We start from the raw sequence: 15,770 nt of genomic DNA, 5'->3' as shown, positions 1-15,770 counted from the left end.
GGGTGATTAGGGATTTTATTCCAGCTTTGGGATGATAATTGGCTAAATCCCATGAAATATGAGGTTTAATTACAGTATGTTCATAGAAGTTTATTGCACTAGTTGAAGACTGAACTCGATAGCTGATGAAGATGTATTTCACTAAGTAGTTGTGGATTACTCCTCACTTATTCAGTGAAAAGCACATGAACAGTGCTGTGTCCTCCCGTATATTATTTCTAACTACAGGCCAAGGGCCATCCTGCTGAATAGTAAGCACCAGTTAACATGAGCATGTGCTCCTGAACTGAAGGGGCATCTTGGCGAGACCTACCGATTCCCAAGTTATCTTGACTGTATCTCTTCCTACCCTATCTCCGGAAAAAATGCTATTTCCTTTTCTCAGTTCCTTCACCTCCACAGCATCTATTCCCAGGATGTGGATTTCCTTTTCAGGGAATCAGAGATATATTCCTTCTTCAAAGAATGGGGTTTCCCTTCCTCCACCCACATCTCCTCAATTTCCCGAACATTGGCACTCACCCCATCTTCCCCCTTGCTTAAGAATAATAGAGTTTCTCTTGTCTTTCCCTGCCATCCCATGATCATCTACATCCAACACATCATTCTCTACGACTTCCACCATTTTCAAAGAGATCCTACCGCCAAACATATCTTTACCTCACCCCACTCTCTCCACCACAGGGATCACTTCCTCCATGATTCCCTTGTCCATTTGCCCCTCCCAGCACTTATCCCTGCAAGCAACCGAAGTGCCACACCTGCCCATTCACTTCCTCCCTCACCTCCCACAGGGCCCCAAACAGTCCTTCCAGGTGAGGCAACATTTCACCTGCGAATCTGCTGAGGTTGTCTATTGTGTCCAGTGTTCCCAGTGTGGCCTCCTGTACATTGGTGAGACCCGTCATAAATTGGCGGACTGCTTCATCGAGCATCTCTGCTCCATCTGCCAAAAGCGGAACTTCCTGGTGGCCAAACATTTTAATTCTGATTCCCATTCACTGACATGTCAGTTCATTGTTTCCTCTTGTGCCATGATGAAGCCATCTTCAGGGTGGAGGAGCAACACCTTATATTTCATTTGGGTAGCTTCCAACTTGTTGACATGAACATCAATTTCCCCTTCCAGTTTAAAAAAATTCCCTTGCCCTCCCCTCTTCTTCTGTTCCCCACTCTGGCCTCTTACCCCTTCTCACCTGCCTATCACCTCCTCTGGGTGCCCTCCTGCTTCCCTTTCTCCTATAGTCCAGTCTCCTCTCTAGCCCTTTACCTTTCCTACCCACCTGGCTGTTACAATACAGTGCTATCACATTGTCACAGTACACTTATTGTTGAAGTTAGTCTTATAATAACAAAGATACTCCCATATCTAATTATCCCTTTGACATTCTTCTCCACAGTCCTTCTCTATGAGATATTAAATGCATAATCACTTTTTTATGCACACTTCCTTCATCTCCCTCTTCTTTATTGCAAGAGGTCCTTCTTTTCTACAAAAATGTTGTTATGAATCAGAAAAAGGCAAAGCAATGCTCTTCCTCAACTCTACATTCACAGCAACAATCAAAGGTGCTGACAGTTCACGCAACACAGAAGTTATCTGAAAATATGGGATCTGCATGGTGATTTACCATGAACCAGCTCTAGGGTGAGGAGGGTGTCTGCTCACCAGGGGCAGAGATATGCAAATAAGGGTTTGATGAGATGACCAAAGAAGGAAGATCAAAAATGTGTGGTGCTTGGAAAGGGTCCAGAAAGGTGCACCAGTGTGGAACAGAGCTTTGTCTTTTCCATGCAAACATCTGTGGACCCAAGCGTGGCACAGCTTCTGATGACTGATGTCACTGCTTCCAATGTAGCATAAGCAAGCAGTGTCTTAATCTGTAGAGTAACTCAAAAGCCTGATGGTTTAGTACACTCAACCATCAGGCTCTTGAATCATAGGGGATAACCACTCAACTTCACTTGCCCCATCGTTGAAATGTTCCCATAATGAATTGAAACACTTTCAAGGACTCTTTATCTCAGGGTCTTGGTACTTATTGCTTATTTATTTATTATTGTTATTTTTATTATTTCTTTATTTTTGTATTTGCACATTTTGTTGTCTTCTGCGCTCTGGATGAATGTCCAAGATGGGTGGTCTTCCTTTGGTTCTGTTATGGTTATTATTCTATAAGTTTATTGAGTATGCCCAAAAGAAAATAAATCTCAGGGTTATATATGGTGACATATATTTTTTTGATAATAAATTTACTTTGAACTTTGAACCTCATAAGCTTAATTATCTAGTACTCATCACTCCATTTGTCCAGTACCTGAAATGCTGGTTGCTCACAGAAGATATCTCAATTGTGGCCAGGATAACGAAGGTTAATTTGATTGATTCAATATCTATTGTTGCAAACTTACTGAATATTAAGGTAATGAAAGCTCTTTCTGTTCTGATACATGACAAAGTTGGCAAGATGCCTCAACACAGTCAATAGCACCCTGCCCCTTTGCGCTTTTCAATGGTGGAACTGCTGTCAGACTGGTGAACTGCATTGACTGATTTTGAGATTTTTCACTCTTTACAAGCTTCCATCAGGCCTTTGCACAAACCTTCCAACTTTCCTTTGAATACAATGATCACATCAACTCGCAATATATCACCAGCACTCATTGAATCCAAAACAAGAACAGCGCGCACCCAATTTTATCCTCATGTGTAAACCTTCAAGATTGACTGTGTTGAAATCAAGAACTCCACAAAGCTATCTGACCGAAACGTCAACTGTACTCTTTTCCATTGATGCTGCCTGACCTGCTGAGTTCCTCCAGTGTTCTGTGTGCATTGCTAAATCACGTCATTTTCATTAAAAATGGAATTGAGGATAAGGGGATTGATGGTCAGATCCCTTCCTTCATGGAATATGTTACATAATTTTATTACGGTAATTCAAAATATCCTATCATTCTTCTTTATTATAAAACTTGGACATCCTGCAACATAACTATTATTATATATTTTAAGCTATGACACTGAATTTCTCCAATGTGGCAATAATTTTGAAGTTTAATAAAACCCTCTGGCACACATTGGCTAGCTGTGGCTGTATGAGTTCAATAAAGGTAATCATCCACAAATTTCTAGACTGATTGTACTAGATGTGCAATGTAATCACAATTGTGCATTATATTTTAGCCCTCAGGTTCTTTCTGGAAGCTGAGAGTGGATCTTGTGAGTTTAGTGCTACTAAATGCAGAATCTGGAAAACATTACCTGCGCAAGGGGTAACTGGTTAATTATGTTTCTTCATATCACTCGTGCTCATTTTCCATTTTCCATGGTTATGAAGACGAGTTTTGTGAGTGGAACTGGAAGGTTGCTCTAGTAGAGAAACAAGTATAGTCATGATTGCCTGAATGCTTCTGTTTTTGTTGTAACCATTCAATAATTTGTGGCTCTGCTGCCACTCATTTTCAGATAAATATGGTCTTTACAATATTAAAACATTCCATTTGCCTTCTTCAAAGTGTCTGTAGATGTTTATGGAAAATGATTGTATGCTTGCCTTTATAGTCAGGGCACTGAGTTCAAGAACCAAGAAGCTATGTTGCAATTTTATAAAACTCTAGTTGGGCTGCATCTGAAGTATTGCTCTGGCTGCCTCATTGTGGAAGAACAGAAGGCTTTGGAGAGGGTGCAGAAGCAGCTTTACCAGGGCTCTGGATGAGAAGCCATGTGCTATGAGGACAGTTTAGACAACCTTGGTTTGTATTTTACTCTGGAGCAGAGGAGACTGGCTGGCAATCTGATGATGTTTATCAAATTATGAGAAACATAGACCCCACCAGCCTCCGGGTCCAACATATTATTCTCTGTAACTTCCGCCACCTCCAACGGGATCCCACCACTAAGCACATCTTTCCCTCCCCCCACCACTTTCTGCTTTTCACAGCGATCAATCCCTACGCGACTCCCTTGTCCATTCGTCCCCCCCATCCCTTCCCACCGATCCCCCTCCCGGCACTTATCCTTGTAAGGGGAACAAGTGCTACACATGCCCTTACACTTCCTCCCTCACCACCATTCAGGGCCCCAGACAGTCCTTCCAGGTGAGGCGACACTTCACCTGTGAGCCGGCTGGGGTGATATACTGCTTCCTGTACTCCCGATGCGGCCTTCTATATATTGGCGAGACCAGACACAGGCTGGGAGACCGTTTTGCTGAACACCTATGCTCTGTCCGCCAGAGAAAGCAGGATCTCCCAGTGGCCACACCTTTTAATTCCACGTCCCATTCCCATTCTGATATGTCTATCCACAGCCTCCTCTACTGTCAAGATGAAGCCACACTCAGGTTGGAGGAACAACATCTTATATTCTGTCTGGGTAGCCTCCAACCTGATGGCATGAACATTGACTTCTCTAACTTCCGATAATGCCCCACCTCCCCTTCGTACCCCATCCATTATTTATCTACCTATCTATCCATTTATTTATTTATCTCTCTCTCTCTCTCTCTCTCTCTCTCTCTCTCTCTCTCTCTCTCTCTCTCTCTCTCTCTCTCTCTCTCTCTCTCTCTCTCTCTCTCTCTCTCTCTCTCTCTCTCTCTCTCTCTCTCTCTCTCCTTTTTCTCCCTCTGTCCCTCTCACTATACTCCTTGCCCATCCTCTGGGCTTCCCTGCTCCCCCTTTCTTTCTCCCAAGGCCTCCTATCCATCCCATGATCCTCTCATATCCCTTTTGCCAATCAACTTTCCAGCTCTTAGCTCCATCCCTTCCCCCTCCTGTCTTCTCCTATCATTTTGGATCTGCTCCTCCCCCTCACACTTTCAAATCTCTTACTATCTCTTCTTTCAGTTTGTCCTGACAAAGGGTCTCGGCCCGAAACGTCGACTGTACCTCTTCCAATAGATGCTGCCTGGCCTGCTGCATTCACTAGCAATTTTTATGTGTGTAGACTAGATGGACAATGTTTTTCCCCAGGGTTAAAATGTCTAATACTAGACTGAATATATTTATGATGAGAGGGAGAAAGCTTGAAGGGTATGTGTGGGGTAGTTTTTTTGCACAGAGAATTACGGGTGCCTGAAATGATTGTAAAGATAAATACAACAGAGGTTTTAAAGAGTCTCTTAGATAGAAACATGAATATGCTGGGAAGGGAAGGATCCAGATCATGTGCAAGCAGAAGTTATTAGTGTGATTAGGAATCATTAGTTTATATACTTTGTCTCAACTTTGTGGGCTGAGGACCTGTTATTCTGTGCTTTGTAGTTCTGTGTTCTAAAATTCTCATCAAAGAACAAAATTCCAATACGTTTTACCCTGTCCAATGGATAGATCACCAAAGTATATAAACTAATTATGTGAGTGTGTGTGTGTATTTCACAAAATTCTGATCTACTAGTAGTCCTGGGAAATGTGATGTTCTTGGTCTGAAGCTGATTTTCTCTCTGGAACCTTCTGCTTTCTCCTAAAAATCATTCCATCCTACTTGTTGGAACCCCTGTGATCAAATTTTCTTCCTACCCGCATTATTGATCCCAAACTCACCATTTATCATTATCATGTTGCATGATGACGACAAGCGAGAGCGCGCCATTGCAGAGTGTTCCAAAAAAACAAAATATAAAACATATGTCACCCCAGACCACCCTAAAGTGTACCCCTGCCTAATAGGGGTCAAAATAATGACAGTGTTGTTTGCTGCACTGTTTGCAACAGTGACTCATTGCTCATTGTGGGTTAAGACTGTAATAAACATGTTGAGGTGAGTTTAACAGGTGTCATTCGTTTATTAGCATAGCTAACGTTATTTAAACTAGCTGGCTAGCTGCCAAGGAGCTACTCTATTGCAGACGTCCCACCTCTCCCAGAAGTTCCGGGAGTCTCCCTCAAATTGATGTTGCTACCTCCCTGAAATGAGTTTTTGCAGGGTGGGTTGTCTGTTGTGTGCAAGCCATTCTTTCAGATATTCTATATATAAATATATCAAGATAGTATGAGGAGAAAAGAAAACAATGCAGAACATAATGTTACAGTTACAGAGAACATGTTGTACAAGTAAACAAAGAAATTGCAAGGACCAGGCCTGTTTGTGTTATGACTCATACTCTCACACCAAGCTCCAATGGCTTTGTCCTTGCTGCTGTACACTTGTACACAGTTATTTCTTTCTAATCATTTTATATCAGTGTCTACCATTATCATTCCAATTTGGTGCAGCATCTTCCCATAACTTTACTCCGTCCATTCTGCCTCCTGCTCATTCATGAAGCTAATCCAGAAGTGGGAATACAACTGTTCCACGAATTTGAAACAGAAGTACTAATCCACCTACTGTTTTTTTATTGGCTTTCCTCCATTATGTCCTGTCTAAGTTTAGAGAAAATAGCAGGATACTTGGTAGTGTGGGGGAGCAGAGGGATCTCGGGGTACATGTCCACAGATCCCTGAAAGTTGCTTCACAGGTGGATAGGGTAATTAAGAAAGCTTATGGGGTGTTAGCTTTCATAAGTCGAGGGATAGAGTTTAAGAGTCGCGATGTAATGATGCAGCTCTATAAAACTCTGGTTAGGCCACACTTGGAGTACTGTGTCCAGTTCTGGTCACCTCACTATAGGAAGGATGTGGAAGCATTGGAAAGGGTACAGAGGAGATTTACCAGGATGCTGCCTGGTTTAGAAAGTATGCATTATGATCAGAGATTAAGGGAGCTAGGGCTTTACTCTTTGGAGAGAAGGAGGATGAGAGGAGACATGATAGAGGTGTACAAGATAGTAAGAGGAATAGATAGAGTGGATAGCCAGCGCCTCTTCCCCAGGGCACCACTGCTCAATACAAGAGGACATGGCTTTAAGGTAAGGGGTGGGAAGTTCAAGGGGGATATTAGAGGAAGGTTTTTTACTCAGAGAGTGGTTGGTGCGTGGAATGCACTGCCTGAGTCAGTGGTGGAGGCAGATACACTAGTGAAGTTTAAGAGACTACTAGACAGGTATATGGAGGAATCTAAGGTGGGGGCTTATATGGGAGGCAGGGTTTGAGGGTCGGCACAACATTGTGGGCTGAAGGGCCTGTACTGTGCTGTACTATTCTATGTTCTATGTTCTATAAGAAGTCAGACATTTGATGCATCCTTTAAATTTGAAGAAGCCTGGTGACCTTTCATTCTATATTTTCATATGGTTTGACTTATTGCTCTTCCAGTTACTTTCTCAAAACTTTGGATTTGATCAGAAAGTTTTTCTTTTTTCTTGCCTTACTCTCAATATGGGCTGCCCAGTCCCCTTCTTTTTCTTTTCTTTTTATTATTTTTCATTTTTGTTTATAGAGAATAGTGCTTTTTTCTCTCTATATAAAATTATAAAAGTTTCTTTCTTTTTTTTCTTTTTATGAAATGATTAGAGGAGAATTAAGTATTTTATTTTTTATTATATACTATTAGATTAACACTATGTATGATCTTGATAATTTTTTTTACCTTTTATATGTATTGTTATGGATATAGATATCTGAGATAATCCTCCTCTTGTTAGTATATATGTACTTTTTTAAAATTAATAATAAGATTGATAAAGAAAAGAAAGAAAGAAAAGTAAGAAAGAAAAGTAGTGCTTGCTAGACTGGATCGGCTATGTCATTAATGATTCTCAAGCTGTGCACTTCTCTCCATACAATTTTTCAGCCTCTCTGGCCCACTTTCCACCTTCAGACCACCTTTCAACTTCCTTTTGTTCTGTGTACAGGGCATGGTGTCAATGATTGTTTAAGTACCCTATTATCTGAGACCATTTCATTGCTGCACCAATACCCCCGTTAGTTGTTGCTGATACTCATAAGGTTTTCACCACTTTATGTTAACATTTTATTCATTTAAAGCTTTCATTCTGTTTTTCTGACTCTGGAATCTCAAATGTCCATATTTCTGTCCTGTCTCTTGGCCTCAGTAATAAATATGAGCTGTGTATCAGTGCTGTAAAACTTTACAATGCTGAGAAACAATTTCTGTTTACCTCCTTTCCATGACCTTCAGCATGAACTGATCTGTTCCCTTGCCAAAACAGCAATGCATAGTTAGAGCAATGGCAAGCTTTTGAAACAGTTGTAACATCAATCTCAAATTATCTGGGTAAGACCATAAAACCATATGTAACCCAGGGATTAAATCCAAAGATTTAACGTTAGAAAGCTCCACCAGTGGAGGGATGAAGACAAGGTTTACCGATTTTTATAAAAAATCATACCAAGCAATTTGTCAGGTTTTTTTTTTGTGTAAGTATTGTGAATTGACTTTCTGTGGCTGATCAACTATTTCATCCAATGAACCAAGAAACAAGATGGCGAACCACCCAAGATTGAAGAACAAGTGCGGGAACAAAATATTAAATGACGTAGAGGATTTAGTACAGTTGGACATATAAGTTTATTTTCATTCAAAGGACCTGAATTTGATTTTCGGCAAGAACTGATTATTTTTGCAAAGAATTTGGTAAGTTACTGGACGAGACTTACTTTGTTAAAAAGTTGTGATATTGGTGGATTGTCAAGAAAGGAGTTAAGCTGTAAATATATTGGAATTCTAATATGAATTTGTAGACATATTGACTTGAACTGAAACTGAAGTTAACTTAAGTTAAGTTAAGCCCAAAACGTCGACTGTGCTTCTTCCTATGGATGCTGTCTGGCCTGCTGTGCTCCACCGGCATTTTGTGTGTGTTGCCTGAAGTTAACTATCATACTTAACAATGGGAATTCAATTAGTTGTCTTAACTTACTAGGGATAAATAAAAAGGAAATGTTAGTCTGTAATCCTTAAATAGGGAATAGCACTAGATCTAATTAGTTAGAGAAACAGAAGTAATAAAGGTTATTCTAATGAATCTCACTGATTCTAACTAAAAAGGAATTTGTTTTTTATTTGACATCTAAAATTTGGAACCTAAACAGAATGTTGGAATTTTGAATTGTTTGTATTCATGTAAAATTTTGTTTATATTGCTAACATTTATAAACAAAACTTACCTCCAGCAGTGTGTCTTTTCTATTCACTGCCTCCTTCTGATACATGGAGTTTCTGATGGTCTACTAACACCTAGTATATACTATGTAATTTGATTTTCTCATAGAGTGTGGCAGTCAGTCACACAAGATGAGACCAGTGCTGCACGTGTGTTAAATATAGGAGCAGAATTGGACAGTTTGGCCCATCGAGTCTGCTCTACCATTTCATCATGGCAGAAGCCTGAAGATACTTACTCAACATTTCAGGAACAGCTTTTCCCCCTCTGCCGTCTGATTTCTAAATGGACATTGTAACACATGATCACTACCTCACTACTTTTTTTATTTCTGTTCTTTGTTGAACTACTTATTTTAACTGAAATATTGAGTAGACACATATATACTTAATATAACTCAGTGTTTTCTCTATATTTATTTATCAAGTATTTCATTGCACTGCTGCCATAAAGATAACAAATTTCACGATCTATGCTGGTTAAAGCTGTTCCTGATCCCTTTTCCCTCTCAGCCCCAATCTGCTGCCTTCTCCCCATATCCCTTCATACTGTGACCAATCAAGAATCTATTAAACTCTGTCTTAAATATACATAAAGACTTGGCCTCCACAGCTGCCTGTGGCAACCATGTCCACAGATTCACCACTAAATAAATGCTCCCTCTCGTCTAGAGTTTGGCATGCTCTTCACCACCCTCTCTGCCATCCCACATGCCCTGACTTTACAGTATGTGGCCAAGTACAAGGACTTTTATTTTTCTGTTGCTTCCCTGTCCTGTTGTCAAGAGATGCTTTGCAGTAATGCAATCGCCCAGAATTTTACACTAAGGAAAACACTGGGACTGGATGATCACATGCTTTGTTATAGAACTAGGTCATAAGATGCATCTTAAAAAAGGAAGGAGAGGTATTAAGACAGAGGTTTAGAGCAAAGAGCTTTGACAGTTGAAAGCATGGCCAGCAAGGTGATACAAGTGAACTAATCAAAAGGCAAGTTTGAAGAGATTTCAGTGGATTTTAAGCTGGAAGTGCTTAAGTGATGGAGGTACAAGAGAGTAGAGAAGGTAGAAGACCAGGATGTCAACTCTCAACTTGCCATTTTAACACTTCTATATTAGCACAAACCTCGTCAAACTATACGTGCAATTACATATGCACAAGTGCATCATTTTTGAACTGAGAGACAGGAGTCCAGGAATCAAACTGATCTAATATACTGTAAGAACATCACATGTCTTCTTGTGCATGTTGAAAAAAAAGATGGCAGGCATCTACAGCAAGTAGGCACATTGACGGTTGTGCCTGATTAAACTAAGCCACACAGAGGTTCTTACTGGGAAATATTAATGTTTTTATTCAGAGCAAACCTTCAGGGGTGTGAGAGAGGGGGGGGGGGGGAGAGAGAGTCCATAAGGATGCAAGGGAGTCTCATTCCCCTGACATGACGTTTAATACTTCTTCAACACAAAGATACCAATAAATGTCTAATAACAGTTTCAATTGCTACAGTCACTTATTTAACATTTTGAATATACTCAGGTAAATTTACAGAATTACATAATTACAATTATAACACATCCTAACTTGCAGAACCTCTTTCAATATTCAGTTCTGTGTTTGTTGCAAAAGCCACTGAGTACAAACTGCAGACACCCAGTCTTGTGTTACAATGTTGAAGGAGAGCTCCACAAATATACAACAAACCAGAAGGTGGAGTCACAAAACAGACCTGTCCTGAACCGTGCATTAAGTGACAGGGATACCTCTTTAAATTTCAACGTATTTAACAATGTATTAATAGCAGGAATGTTAATCTATTGTCTTTCCCCATGTAGGTTCAATGGGAGAGAATCACAATTTCCCAAACCTATATGTTTGGTTACACTAGCAACAAAGTATCAGTTGGAAGTTAAATTTCATGCAGGTTTATTTGCTGAAGACTGGTTCTCATTTTAGTTATTCCATGATTACACTATGCATATGATCACTATCAGGCTGTTATTTTCAAAAGGTTGGAATTTAGAAATAGAAACATTTTATTACAATTATACCAGGATATTGGTGAGGTCAGATCTGGAGTACTCGCCGTCTTGCCTAAGAAATGATATAGTTATATTGGAGGTGATCCAAAATTGATTTTCAGTATGCTTATTCCTGAGATGAAAGGATTGTCCTGCTTAGAGACACTAGACAGATTTCTCTGGATCCTCTGAACTTTAGAAGAATGAGGGGGTGAATGCTGAAAATATGAATCTGGAGGGTGGGGTCATGACAGAGCAGATGATGAGATGTTTTCATGTTAAAGTCTGGAACTTAGGGATATAGTATCGTGATAAGGGGCTGGTCAATAAAACTGAGGAGGGTGCAGATGGAGGTAAATCTCTGAAATTCTCTGTCCCAGAAGCTGGATCATTAGAAGTATTTAAGGTGGAGGTAGACACATCTTTGAAAGATCAGGTAATTGAAGGCTTTAGGGACCAATCTTTGTGTCTATGATTCTCATCATAATCACTGCCAAAGTCCTCTGAGGAATATAGAGATGTTGGTGGCCAACTCAAGTGAGGTAAGAACATCTAATATTTGGTTAAGAGCTTTAGCTAGAACACAATATGATATGTTCTTTTTTGACTATATATTACATTGAGTATAATTCAGTCTGGATTGGTTACAAAATGCAGGCATCACTCAATGGGTCAGGCAGCATCTACGGAAAGGTCTTCGAGCTGAAACATTAACTATTTTTCTCTTCACACAGAAGTTGCTTTACCTGCTGAGTGTTTTCAGTATTTTTTGTTTTTATAATGTTTCTTTGCCCTTATCTGTATATCTTCACATTTTCTGTACTTGGCCCCAACTTTCTTATTTTATGTATCCTTTCCATCCTGTATCTCAATGCCACAGCTTCTTATGACTCAATCTCCCTGCCAGACTTCACTTCCCAAATGCCTTCTCCTTCACTTTAGTCTTCTCTCTCACTTTCTCGAAATGCTTGTTCCTTTACACTTTGATGTTGCTCTCAAATCTATACCGCTTCTACTGTGATGCCCTATGATGCAGTCTCTATGTGTAGACATTTTGATACGTGACATATAGCCTAAGAACAATGGTTCTGTACACTCATGGAGCTTTGCCTTGTCCGGGTATACCTTTTCACTCTTCTATCACACTCCTTCCCTCCCGCCAAAACTAACCTCATCACCCCAAATACCTTTCTGCCTTCAGATCACAAGCAAGTCTCCTTAGCAATTTTGTAAAACAAAATAAACTTCAGTGACACACATTAAAGACTAAAAATATTTAGAAGAATAAATCGTGCCATGCCTTTCCGTGATTTACATTCAAGGTCAATGCTTTCCATACTGTTCTATTACATTCCTACATATCAAGCAATCAATAACGCTGCTGCCACACATGTGGCTCCTTGCCGTGGTATCCTATTACAATAACTGAGGAACTTCCTCCCCCAGTCTGGCAACTCCTTCTACAGTAGGAGGAGAACTCTACACTGTGGACCTTCCCTGCCGATGCTTTGCGGTGGCTGCACCGAGCTTCAGTGCATCCCTCAGCATGCCCTCTTGCGGCCTGGAATGTGTCACTTGGCGGCATTCCTCCACGGACATCTCGATGTGGTAGCAGACCAACAACTTTCAGACAGACCAAAGAGCATCTTTTACTGAGTTGATGATCTGACAGCAGAACATGATGTTCGTCTCCCTGTGTGTCCCTGGGGAGAGCTCGTGACTGCTTGGGATGAGTGCGACACAAGCACTTGCGTTTTTCTCCACACCCCCTTTGCAAATCCACAGTTCACAAAGAGGTGAGCTGCTCTCTATTCCTCATTACAGTCAATCCCTGGGCAGTGCACAGTGAGAGTGATGCACCCAGACAAGGTATTGGTACTTCCTGGTGAGGCCTGGTGATGAGGCATTCTGCCAGACGGACTGTCTGCTCAGGGAACCACCCTACTGGGTACATCGCATCAATCGTCCACAGTGTCTCCAGGATTTGTTGTGTTCACCATTGCTTGATGGACTTGTAGTCAAAGGTTTTAATCTGGAAGAACTTTTCCAGACCAACACCTGGTAGTGTGGCAACACACAGCTGACTGGGACATTATGCAGCAGTTGTGCCAGACCTGTCCTTTGCAACACTGGGGACAGACAGAACCTTGGTACGTGGTACTTGGTGCCACGTATTTAGGTTCACACACAGCCTGATGCAGCCATGCACGAAGTTGATTATCGGGATGAGGGCAGCATTGGGTCTATTTTTGCCATCATTGTCCAGGAACTTGTGCATTGTGACTTGTCTGACCCACTCCATCCTGGATCCCTCGATGAAGTTGAAGACAGCATGGGTGATTCCCAAGCTGGAAGAGTTGGGGGTGGGCTGCACCTGCACCAAGTGCCCCAGCCCCGAGCACCTCACACCTGATGATCAGATTCTTCCCAGTTATTGATAGGGAGTGCCCTCCCCACAATCCCAATTGTTCGGCCCAGTTACTGAAGAACATGGCATTGCTCTTTGTATGGTTAACTCTGGCCTCTGATGCCAGCTCAAACTGGTTATAAACGTTGATCAATCTGCCAACTGACCTCGGATCCGAGCAGAAGACAATGAATTCAAACATGCTCAGGGACATTTTCACTTGGGTTTCTCCACTGCCTGGCAGCGTCACCCCTCTCATGTTTTGGCCTTTCCTGATGGCTTCAGCAAAGGGTTCGATACAAGACACGAACAGGACAGGGGAGAGTGGGCAGACATGTTGGGGAAGCTATTTGTTTCCCACCCATTGATTACAGATGTCCGTGTTGAGCAATTGGATCCAATTCCTGACTCCATCCCCAAATCCTATCTTGGAGAATACGTTCATCTTTTACGCGTGTGATATCCTGTCAAGGGCTTTCTCCTGGTCCAGGATGACCAGGCAGGTATCCACCCCCATGTCTTGCATGTAGGCAATGAGTAGCACAAGACTGTCAAAGATCTTCCTCTTCTGGTTATTATTCTATTATAGATTTATTGAGTATGCCTGCAAGAAAATGAATTTCAGGGTTGTATATGTACATTTACCTCGATAATAAATTTACTTTGAACTTTAAGAATGATTCCTACATTATAGAACATTATTTTTCTGCCGCTGCATTTATACTTTTATCTTGGGGTGGCACAGTAGCGCAGTAGACAGCACATTCACTACAGAGCCAGTGCTCACCGATTGGGGTTTATTCCGTATATTCGCCCCATGACCTCATGGGTTTTGTACCTATCTCTTTGTGTGTGAAGTGGGAAGTACACAATTCAGCAGTAAGCCAAACCCCACTCAAGCGAACACAGGAGTCAGGGTATTGCATCCAAGCTCCAGGTGCTTTGTCTGGGCAGCACACACACATTCAATGGAGTAAGGGTGAAACAGAGAAAGAACCAGAAAAGTACCATAAGCACTTAATGCAGCAAACTTAGGATGATTAAGTCACACATTCATAAAAAAAATAAGAAACATAAGAAGCTAGATTTAAATGTAAAATATCCAAAATTATGCAGAACATGAGCTGCTAAGTTTTCAAGTATGCGAGAAGATTAATATCATCTAAGCATTCATTTAATTACCAGGGCTGGTTGAACACTATACAGATAATTGGGAATAAAGTTTTACATAATCTTAACACAAAATATTGCTCAGTATTGCTCAGGCAGCATTCTCCTTTGTGATCTAATCCAAACCTTACAGACGATTATTTTTGATGGCTCAGTCAGAGGAAAGGCAAAACAGGATTGTGTAAATACGTTTCAGTCTGACTGAAAACCCCCACCAAAAAAAATGGCTGCTCTCCTTATATAATCCATTTAAATAGATTTTAATTTTAAATTAAAATTCCATTTAAATTTGATGGCAGTCCCATCAGAATTGAAGTCAGCAGAACAATCAGGATAAAGGTTACCAGGGCTATATTTCAAAATCTGACAGGTTTCCTCTGGGTGCTTTGGTTCCCTCCGGGTGCTCTGGTTTCCTCTAGGTACTCTAGTTTCCTCCAGGTGCTCTGGTTTCCTCCAGGTGCTCTGGTTTCCTCCCACATTCCAAGGACATATGGGTTAGGGTGTAAGTTGCTGCTGGTGACAGAAGTGTGCTGACCCTTGTGGGATGCCCCCAGGTTTACACAAATTGAAGCTTTTCACTGTATGCGTTGATGTTGTAATGTACATGTGACAAATAAAACTACTTTTTTAATCCTTTTAAATATTTCTCTGCTGATATAGTAATTTCTTGAACAGTCAATGGCTCCCTGATGTTCATATATCTCTTTCAGACATTCAACTATTCCATTACCATTTGCTTCCTGCTATCTGTCTCGCTTCCAGTTATCTCCATTTTCCATATATCCAACATTTCTCTGCCTGTCTGTCTTTCTCACAACTCTCATCTCCAGCACCACCCACCGCCCCTCCTCAGCTATATAGATAATGAGACAAAATGCGACAGACTGTAGGTGGGATCTATTTCTTGCTATGTCCAGCTTCAGCATACAGGGGCTGGATGTTTTCCATGGCCAAAGGATCATAGAGCCTGCAAAAGCTCTTTGAATGGTGGAAGATAGATAATTTTCAAAAGCTGGTTTCGATCGGCAGTTGAGTTTGAAAAGATGTAGGTTGAGATTTGGCAGTTGCAAACGTGATTTTGCATCATACATCTAGCGATGTTTGCAGATTATGATATTTTTCTCTTATCACATAAGGGTTTCTTATGTTGTTCCGTTCCCAGACC

The 15,770-nt window shown here is 41.0% G+C and overlaps 1 protein-coding gene across 1 annotated transcript in view; it reads left to right on the top strand.

The window, feature by feature from the left end:
- LOC140206387 (BMP/retinoic acid-inducible neural-specific protein 3-like) overlaps positions 1–15,770 on the top strand; it is a 227,177-nt gene that overhangs the window by 175,874 nt on the left and 35,533 nt on the right. The window lies entirely within an intron of this gene.

This window comes from Mobula birostris, chromosome 12, assembly GCF_030028105.1.
Source record: "Mobula birostris isolate sMobBir1 chromosome 12, sMobBir1.hap1, whole genome shotgun sequence".
In the NCBI taxonomy this organism is placed as follows: Eukaryota; Metazoa; Chordata; class Chondrichthyes; order Myliobatiformes; family Myliobatidae; genus Mobula; species Mobula birostris.
The sequence above is the reverse complement of the archived record's forward strand: the minus strand, read 5'-3'. Positions and strand labels throughout refer to the sequence as shown.